The following is a 10,637-nucleotide window of genomic DNA, read 5'->3' as shown; positions in this document are numbered from 1 at the left end:
TTTTTTCTTATTTTTTTAAAAAAAATACAGTACTTTGAGTTGCTGTTTTATTTTATTTTATTTTTAAGAGATGGGGTCTCACTAGGTTGCCCATGCAGGAGTGCAGTGGCTATTCACAGGTGCGATTATAGCAACAGTACAGCCTCAAACTCCTGGCCTCAAGCTGTCCTCTTGCCTCAGCCTCTGGAGTAGCTAGGACTACTGGAGCATGCCACTGCACCTGGTTATTGTTGAGTTTTAAGAGTTATTTGTTTATTTTGGGTAACAGTCCTTTATCAGATATATCTTTTGCAAATATTTTCTCCCAGTTTGTGGCTTGTCTATTTATTCTCTTGGCAGTGTACAATGTCTTTTTTTTTTTTTTTTTTTTTTTTTTTTTTTGAGACGGAGTTTCCGTCTTTCACCCAGGCTGGAGTAAAGTGGCACAACGTTGGCTCACTGCAACCTCTGCCTCCCGGGTTCAAGCGATTCTTCTGCCTCAGCCTCCCGAGTAGCTGGATCTATAGGTGCCCACCACCACGCCTGGCTAATTTTTGTATTTTTAGTAGAGATGAGGTTTCGCCATGTAGGCCAGGCTTGTCTCGAACTCCTGACCTCAGGTGATCCACCCGCCTCAGCCTCCCAAAGTGCTAGGATTACAGGCGTGAGCCACCGTGCCTGGCCTACAGTGTACAATGTCTTTTGGAGAGCCAAAGTTTTTAATGAAGTCTGTCTTATCAATTATTCCTTTAATGGATCATGCCTTTGGTGTTGTATTTAAAAATTCATCTTCATACACAAGGTCATCTAGGTTTTCTTTTATAATGTCTCTTAGGAGTTTTATTGTTTTGTGTTGTACACTTAGATCTGTGATCCATTCTGAGTTATAGTGTAAGGTCTGTTTCTAAATTTATTATTTGGCATGTGGATGTCCAGTTGTTCCAACATCATTTGTTGAAAAGACTATCTTTTCTCCATTGCATTGCTTTCATTCCTTTGACAAAGATCAACCGAATATATTTATGTGGATCTGTTTCTGGACTCTTTAGTCTGTTCCACTGATTTATTTGTTCTTTCACCAATACCACACTCTCTTGATTACTATACCTTTATTTTAAGTCTTAAGTCAGGTAGTGTCAGTTCTCTAACTTTTTTCTCCTTCAGTATTATATTCGCTTTTCTTGGCCTTTTGCCTCTCCATATAAACTTTAGAATCAGTTTGTCGATATCCTCAAAATAACTTGCCGGGAGTTTCATTAAGATTGTACTGAATCTGTAGATCAAGTTGAGAAGAACTGTCATCTTAACAATATTGAGTCTTCCTACCTGTAAACATGGAATATTTCCATTTATTTAGTTCTTCTTCGATTTATTTCATCAGTTTTATAGTTTTCCTAATATAGATCTTGTGTACATTTTGCTAGATTTATACCTAACTATTTCATTTCTTTTCTGCTAACGTAAATTGTAACATGTTTTAAATTTCAAATTGCATTTGTTCATTGCTGGTATGTAGGAAAGCAACTGGCTTCTGTATACTAGCTTGTATTCTTCAACCTTTGTATAATCTTGATTTCCTATATAGACAGTTATGTCATTTGTGAACAAAGATGGTTTTATTTCTTCATTCTCAATCTGTATATATTTAACTTCCTTTTCTTGACATTGCATTAGCTAAGACTTCCAGTATAATATTGAAAAAGAGGGGTGAGAGGGGACATATTTGCCTTATTCGCAATATTAGTGGGAAAGCTGCTAGTTTCTCACCATTAAATATGATGTTAGCTGTAGGGCTCTTTTTAGATATTCTTTAAGTTGAGGAAGTTACTCTCTATTCCTAGTTTACTGAAAGTTTTTATCATGAATGGGTGCTGGATTTTGTAAAAGGCTTTTTTTTGTATCTATGATCTTGTGGCTTTTCTTCAGTCTTTTGTTGTGATACATTACGTTAATTGATTTTCAAACGAGCTTTGCATACCTAGGATAAATCCCACTTGATTATGATTTATAACTCTTTACACATTGTTGGATTTGCTGTAATATTTTGTTAAGGGTTTTTGTGTCTATGTTAATGAGAGATATTGGTTTAGAGTTTTCTTATAATCACTTTGTCCAATTTTGGTAATAGGGTAATGCTGGCCTTTTAGAATGAATTAGGGAATATTCCTCTGCTTCTATCTTCTGAAAGAGATTGTAAAGAATTGGCGTAATTTCTTCCTTAAATGTTTAGTAGAACTCACCAGTGAACTGATTTGAGCCTAGTACTTCATGTTTTGGAAGGTTGTTCATTATTAATTGAATTTCTTTAATTGATATGGGCCTATTCAGATTGTCTATTTCCTCTTGTGTGAGTTTTGACAGGTTGTGTCTTTAAAGAATTGGCTCATTTCCTTGAGGTTATCGTGTGTTTTGTTTTTGGATTTTAGGATTTATAGCTGTGACATTCATGAAATTTTACAGAATCTCAGTGAAAATAATTCAACTTGTGGCTTTGAACAAGACAATTCAAAAAGCTTAGATAATCACCCAATAGAGGATGCAGAAAAGTTTGCATGTTTATCTGAACTATTCAACTCAAGACATTAGATAACTAAAAGTTTAAGTTGCAGTGTTTTATATAAAGTGAGATTATATAATTTATTTATGGATCCTAATCTCTCCAACATAGACTGAATAGTTGATCCAAAGTGAAAATTTGCGGCCAATGCATATTAAAGATCTTTTTATATGGTCTAAATAAGACAATAGCTAGTACAATGAATGTATGCATGTGTGTATTTGTGTATTCTTGCATTAGCTCTAGCAACGAAATTAAGGAATTTCTTAACGTTTTCATAGAAATAGTCATGGAACATTTTCAGTAACAATCAGAAGGATAGTATTCTCCATGAACTTTATTTCATGGGTTTGGATTTTACTTTGTAGAGGTAAGAATTATAGGGGATCACATTTAGAAGAATAGAAGCTTTTGGGGGGCACAGTGGTAGTGTTTATGTTCTCAGTTAAATTACAAATTTAAAATATTTTAGCTTGTCTTGATGTTTTAAACTTTTTGTAAGCTATTAAGAGTTATAATTAGAAAAACTTTATATTTCTGTAATTATAGATATTCTTAACATAGGGGAGATAGTCAAGTCGTCTGGGGTTATTTTTATTTATTAATTGAATGATTTTTCCCACTAGAATTGTCATTTTTCATAGGTAAGAAGATTTTTTATGATTTTGAACGTTTTTGAAAATCCAAGCGTGTTATTTTAAGAGCAGCCTCAGCCTCAGCCTTTTTATTATTCTATGCAAAAACATCTTTCTACATGAAAATCATCATTTGTGGCAGCTTGGAATAATGTCCCGCTATTGCTGGACATACCAAATTAAGTACCTCATTTAAGGGACATACCAAATAGTGTTATAAATAAGTCACAACCACAGCTAAACTTTTCTAGGTTCTATTGACAGCATATATGAAATTCTTAGTTCTGATACAACATTTTGGTAGGTAAAAATTTTCCATTTTTAAGCGAAATGAAAGAAAAAGAAACCTACCACCAACCCAAAATATCTGGCAGCTCTTAACATCCTAAAATATGTGGAGAGAAGGGGAAGTAGAATCAAGCCAAGGTGGGGGAAATGTTTTGCTTTATATTTACTTGGAACTTTTCAGAAAGCTTTTTTTTTTTTTAGATGGAGTCTTGCTCTGTCACCCAGGCTGGAGTGCAGTGGCGCGATTTCAGCTCTGCAACCTCCGCCTTCCAGGTTCAAGCAATTCTCCTGCCTCAGCCTCCCAAGTAGCTGGGACTACAGGTGCACGGCTAATTTTTTGTATTTTAGTAGAGACGGAGTTTCACCATGTTGCCCAGGCTGGTCGCGAACTCCTGAGCTCAGGCAATCTGCAGGCCTCGGCTTCCCAAAGTGCTAGGATTACAGGCGTAAGCCACTGCGCCCGGCCTTCAGAAAGCTTTTTTACAAGCTTATCTGACATTGAACATTTTATTACCAGGTGTAGTGACACTTGAAAGGCTGATTTCAAATTGTTTTAACTTTGATCTAATGGGAAAACCTTTCTTACTTAATGTCAATGCCTTTTACATTTAAATTATCACTTAGTCTATATTTAATAATGTACCTAAATATGAAATTTCTCCTTTGGACAACAAATTTAATTTTAATTTCAATTTTAAATTTCATTTAAATTTAAAATTTAAATGAGTTGTATTCCCATGGATCAAGTGCACCCAGAATTTCCTTATTCAGTCTTGAATAACCATCAATAACTACACTAAGGAATTAAGAAAATAATCTTCAGGTGCTAATCTCCAAAACAATCTGTCTTAAAAGAATGTCGATATTAGCTTGTAACTTACTGTTTTTTTATTCATTTAGTTCATTTGGTATTGATCTTAGAAAAATGATAGGGTTGGTTGCGTCCCCACCCAAATCTCATCTTGAATTGTAGTTTCCATAATCCCCATGTGTCCTGGGAGGGACCAGGTGGAAATAATTGAATCCTGGGACTGGTTTCCCCCATCCTGTTCTCATGATAGTGAGTTAGTTCTCGCGAGATCCTGTGCCTTTATATGGGGCTTCCCCCTTCGCCGGGCACTCGTCTTCTTCCTTGCCGCTCTGTAAAGAAGTGCTTTCAGCCGTGATTTTAAGTTTCCTGAGGCCTCCCTAGCCATGCGGAACCGTGAGTCAATTAAACCTCTTTTCTTTATAAATTACCCATTCTCGGGTATTTCTTCATAGCAGCGTAAGAATGGGCAATTACAGATGCCAATACAAGTTATTTGAAGTTAACAAAAGCATAAGTTAATGGTTATAAATAACAGTAGAACAGTTTGGTCACGAGAATTACTTCCAATCTGAACACTTGAAAGCTTTTAACTTGGCAATCATTTTAATGTGCTAATTCTGTTTCATTTCTCCTTTTCCCTAAGTATCTACTCTTTCCTCCCAAAAGTAAACATATTCCCTTTGCATCATAATGCATTCCCTCCATAATTTCACAGTTCCATTTTCTATAAATCAGAAATAATTTATAAAGCATTTGTTGTGGAGTATACCAAGTATACGCAACCAAGTATAACACAAAATTACTAATTTCTTAAACATTCATAGCTGGGCCAGAGCTCAGGTAAGGCAGAGGAGGCCGCTAGGGTGATGAATTTAAAGAGGCACTCCTTTTTAAGGCTGACCCTGTATTTACGGGACCCTGAGAGTGAGTGGCCTCATGAAATTTTGCTCTAGAAAACCTCTCTTTACTCACCCTAGTCCCAGCCCTGACTCATAGCATCTAGTTATGTTCTTTTGCTGTTTGCATGAATAAAAATGGCTTTCTAAATATTGTTATACCTTTGTTTTTAGTACACATTGAAACATAAACATTTAAATCTGAATTTAAAAGAGTACTTTTTAAAGAACTTCCAAATTCATCAATATCAAGATAATTAGTACCAGTTTTTCTGAAGCATCAAACCTAGATTCCTTTGAGATCCTTCCCCTAGTATACTGTAAACACTTAAGGTCAGAGTCTGTATCTTATTGATGATTCAGTACCTTTTCCAGTGTCTGCCCAGGGGCAGTTCACATAAGTGATGAATACTTGAATGAATCTTTAATAAACAGTGACAAAAATCCATGTACATTCTAAGAATTGACTTCCAAAATTATTTTATGTGTATTCCTCACATGAAAATAGTTTTATTCCAGAAGGAACACTGGAAATAAAAATATATTGAAAGTAAACACTCAGCTAATTGTTTTGGTACATTAAAGCATCTGTTACTTAAGCCCAATTCAGTGTAGGAACAATTTAGAGAATAAACTTTTTTTGGTGATGATCTATCACTTCGCTGCCACTAAAATCAGTCATTGAGCATCTGAATCGTTGCCCCAGGAATGTATATTCTATCAAGTAACATTATTTATTGATTAACTGCTATATGCCCCATACCATTTTTGGTGTTTTGGGGAATTCAAGATAAGAATAATTCAATCTAGCAAGCATTTATTTTACTTTTCTTAAATTTTACTTTAAGTTCTGGGATACATGTGCTGATTGTGCAGGTTTGTTACACAGGTATACAAGTGCCATGGTGGTTTGCTACACCTGTCAATGTGTCATCCCTAGCAAGCATTTATTGAGTGGTTTTTATGTAAAGGGTGAAGGGGATACAAGCACAGTGCTTTGGTAGGTGAGTCACACATAAACAGTTGCAAACATCAGAGAATTAATACGAGGAGAGAAGGCATGTCTTAGGCACCATATAAGTCAAGCGTGATAAGGGGTATATATTAGACAAAGTGCTATGAAGGGATTTAAAAAGGAGAAATTCTGAAAAGGAAGGGTCTATACAGAAGATGGCTCTTGACATGGACTTAAAAGTGTAGCAGATTTTTCATAGTCAGGATAGCAATCCAAGGGACAGCAGAGGCCTGGAGGTGCAACAGCACAGGGGTGGAAGAGGAGCTTTAAGTAACTGGTGTGTTGGCATCTGATGCTCAGGCTAGAAAGGGTAGATGGGGAAGTTGACAAAGAGCTTTGAAATCCATAGGAAGGTGTTTGGGGGTTATTCTGAAGAAAATTGGGAGTTCTTAAAGATTTGGGGGTAGTCAATATATTATGTGTTGGAAATGAAGTATAAAAGAAAAATAGATGGTAGCGGTATAAAGATATATAGATATAAACTTGATACACACACATATATACATACCTTAATAATATATACAGTATATTGTTGTAGCTTGACTGGTCTAAGGTCACGCCTTAGACCTTGAGAAACACATTTCAGTTGTGGGGTCTCTGTGAAGTGTTGAAGCTTAAGACGAGGTCCTTGCCTTTAAGGAATTTAGAGTTTCCTTAGGAGGCTGGACAAAAGCTAATATATATAAAATACTTAAGAAATTAATCTGTGTGGTTTCATATCTTGAGAAGCCTGAGATTTAGGGTAGATTGAAATTGTATGATCTAGTTGGTGAAATAGAACACACAGGAAACTAATTTAGAAACAAAACGGTATGTAAAGTCGTAAGTGATGAATTGGACTGATCTTTAAACAACTTATTTGATTTAAATCAAACTTGGTTTTACATAAGTGCTACTTCTGTGTTTCAGACTGAATTTGGGGGGTTTAAATCCTGGTAGAACTATAGTAGATTATGTAGAGATTCAGAAACACCACTTTGTCCCAAATATGATAGGCTTTTTTTTTTTTTCAAAGGAAAAGGAAGTTTAGCAAAGTCAAATTTCATTATCTGTATAAGCCCTTCTGTTATTTCAACATGGAAAGCAAGTGCTTAAGATCATAAAATGGCATCAAAGCAGGGCTTTAATACACCATTAGATAATGTTACTAAACTGTTTTTTAAGTTTGTTTGAAAGGACTGTTACAAATTTCCTGCTGAAGCCCTGAGCTCTGATTACATATCACATGGGATAAACAGATAAAATTGTAAAATAAACTAAAAGCAACAGTATCTGGAAGCAGGGAATAAAGCCCAAATATCCTTGTTTGCTAAGTCAGCCAGTTTTTTTTATTAGTGTCTTTTATCTGTGGAGAGTGCTGAACTCTATTTTTTTTTTTTGAGACGGATTCTTGTTCTGTCTCCCAGGCTGGAGTGCAGTGGCGTGATCTCGGCTCACTGCAACCTCTGTCTCCCGGGTTCAAGCGATTCTCGTGCCTCAGCCTCCTGAGTAGCTGGGATTACAGGCGCACGTCACCATGCCTGGCTAACTTTTGTATTTTTAGTAGAAACGGGGTTTCACCATGTTGGCCAGGCTGGTCTTGAACTCCCGAAGGTGATCCGCCCACCTCGGCCTCCCAAAGTGCTGGGATTACAGGCGTGTGCCCGGCCCCCAAACTCTATTTAAAAAATTTTTTAAAACAGTTTTATTGAGAAATGATTCATATACCATATGATTCACACATTTAACCTGTATGACTCATTGGTTGTTATTATATTTACAGAGTTGAGCAACCATCACCACAATCAGTTTTAGAACACTTTTATCATCCAAAAAGAATCCCTAGACTGGGCACGGTGGCTCATGCCTGTAATCCCAGCACTTTGGGAGGCCGAGGCGGGTGGATCACGAAGTCAGGAGATTGATACCATCCTGGCCAACATGGTGAGACCCCGTCTCTACTAAAAATACAAAAATTAGCTGGGTGTGGTGTTGCACCCCTGTAGTCCCAGCTACTTGGGAGGCCGAGGCAGGAGAATCGCTTGAACCTGGGAGGTGGAGGTTGCAGTGAGCCGAGATCACGCCATTGCACTCCAGCCTGGGTGACAGAGCAAGACTCCATCTCAAAAAAAAAGAAGAAGAATCCCTGGACCCATTAGCAGTCATGCCCCAATTCCCTACCACCTGCCTTCTTTGGTCCTAGGCAACAACTAATTTTCTGCCTGTATGGATTTAACTGTTCCAGACATTTCTTATAAATATAATTATATAACACATGGCTTTTTTCACTTAGCATATTTTCAAGTTTCGTCCATGTTGTAGCATGTGTCAGTACTTCATTCTTTTTTATGGCCAAATTATATTCCATTGCTTGAAAATGCCACATTTTGTTTATCCGTTCATCTGTTGGTGGATATGTGGGTTGTTTCCACTTTTTGGCTATTATGAATAATGCTGCTATGAACATTGGTGTATAAGGTTTTGTGTGGATATACATTTCATTTCTCTTGGATATATACCTAGGAGTAGGATTGCTGGGTCATATGGTAACTTTAAACTTTTTGTGGGACTGCCAAATTGTTTTTCAAAGTGTTGCATCACTTTACATTCCCACCAGCAATGTATGAGAGTTCCATTTTCTCCACATCCTCACCAACACTTGTTATTGTTTTTGCTTGTAGACATCTTGGTGAGTGTGAAGTGGTATCTCATTGTAGTTTTGATCTGCGTTTCCCTAATGACCACTGATGTTGAGTATCTCTTCACTAACTGTTTTGAAAGGGAACAATGTATAGAAAACTCAATTAAATGGATGTTCTAAAATGTATTATTTAAACCCAAGCAAAATAGTTTTATAGACTTTGGCCTTGAATTGCTATATGATTATGATGTTTAATCATGGGAAGCCTACAATTTTGTTTCAATGAGAATTATTTGAATTAATAATAGGGTAAAGTTAAAAGGCACAGCAGCATTGCAGGTGTCATGAAGTGGTTATATGCAGTGCAGGTAGGACAGTTACTGCTCCAGATTGCAGAAAGTAATGAAAATGAATTCATAATTGTCAGTTGGAATGGAAAACTTGAGATAGGGGAGTTTTAAATATCAAGGTAGATAACATCAGCTGACCTCGAATAAGCAATGTCATTTTTAAAAAGTGTTGATGTGAATATATAAAATGTAAATCTTTAGTTTTTAAACTTTAAAATTGCAGCAGGCTCTTATAGATCTTCTCTGAAAGTTGGATAATGAAATTGATAAATTATTTGAGTTACTTTTAGCTCAGAGTCTATAATTATATAATTCCTGGTTAAGATCAAGTTTTTTAAAACATACATAGTAAAAGCATAGAGTTTTAAACAATCCAGCTATTCACATGTCATGAGAATAGATAAGCAGCCAAGAAACTTATCTTTTTGTTTCCAAGGTCTTGACTTTTATATAAGAACTCTATTCTTATTCCAGGTTGTATCCTAGTACTTTATTCATATGTATTAAAATTTTTAACAAGTTTTTGACAAAGAACAGGTAAGATAAGTCAGGAGTCATTAGAAGTTCAGCACAAAGTGTTTTTGGTCAGCGTTTGAAATCCCTGGACGAAAGGAAACAGATGGATTTGGTTACATTATCGTTGCTGTGCCAAATAAACAGTTGGGGAAAACATTAAATATCCTTTTGCTACATATCAGCTTGGTGTTTGATGTTAACAGTGGTAGCCTTTTCATCTAATTTAGTGATAGAAGCTTGAAAATGTTTTAAAATATATAACATAAAAAACAAAGTTTATTTGAACCCTCATCAGGTGACTTAGTTTATTCAGGAAACATTTGCTGAATGGTAGTTATGTGTAAGACACTGTGATGGACAGAGGACAGGGAACTTAGATTCATTCCTTTGGGAAATCTTCAGGGACAAGGTAGCATTTGAGGTGCAATTTTATTTTATTATTTATTTATTTATATATTTTTCGAGATGGAGTCTGACTCTGTGGCCCAGGCTGGAGCACAGTGGCACTATCTCTGCTCACTGCAACCTCCACCTCCCGGGGGGTTCAGGCAGTTCTCCTGCCTCAGCCTCCCGAGTGGCTAGGACTGCAGATGCGCCACCGTGCCTGGCTAATTTTGTATTTTTACTGGAGATGAGGTTTCACCATGTTGGCCAGGCTGGTCTCGAACTCCTGACCTCAAGCGATCCACCTGCCTTGGCCTTCCAAAGTGCTGGTATTACAGGCATGAGCCACCGTGCCCAGCCCTGAGGTGGAATTTTAAACATAAGCACAACTGGGATACTCACAGGGGCGATAAAAGCTAAGAATGGCAATTATATCTTTAAAAAAAAATCAAAGATGGTTGTGAGTAAAACCTTCATCTCAGGGAAGAGTTGGACAGCATCCATACTTGCAAGAAATATTTAAGTGTTCACTGAAATAGTTCGGACAATAAGGTGAGCAGCTGAAAAACAACCAAAAAGACCAGGC

This window comes from Pan troglodytes, chromosome 8 (assembly GCF_028858775.2).
Source record: "Pan troglodytes isolate AG18354 chromosome 8, NHGRI_mPanTro3-v2.0_pri, whole genome shotgun sequence".
Lineage (NCBI taxonomy): Eukaryota > Metazoa > Chordata > Mammalia > Primates > Hominidae > Pan > Pan troglodytes.
This window is presented reverse-complemented; position numbering follows the sequence as displayed.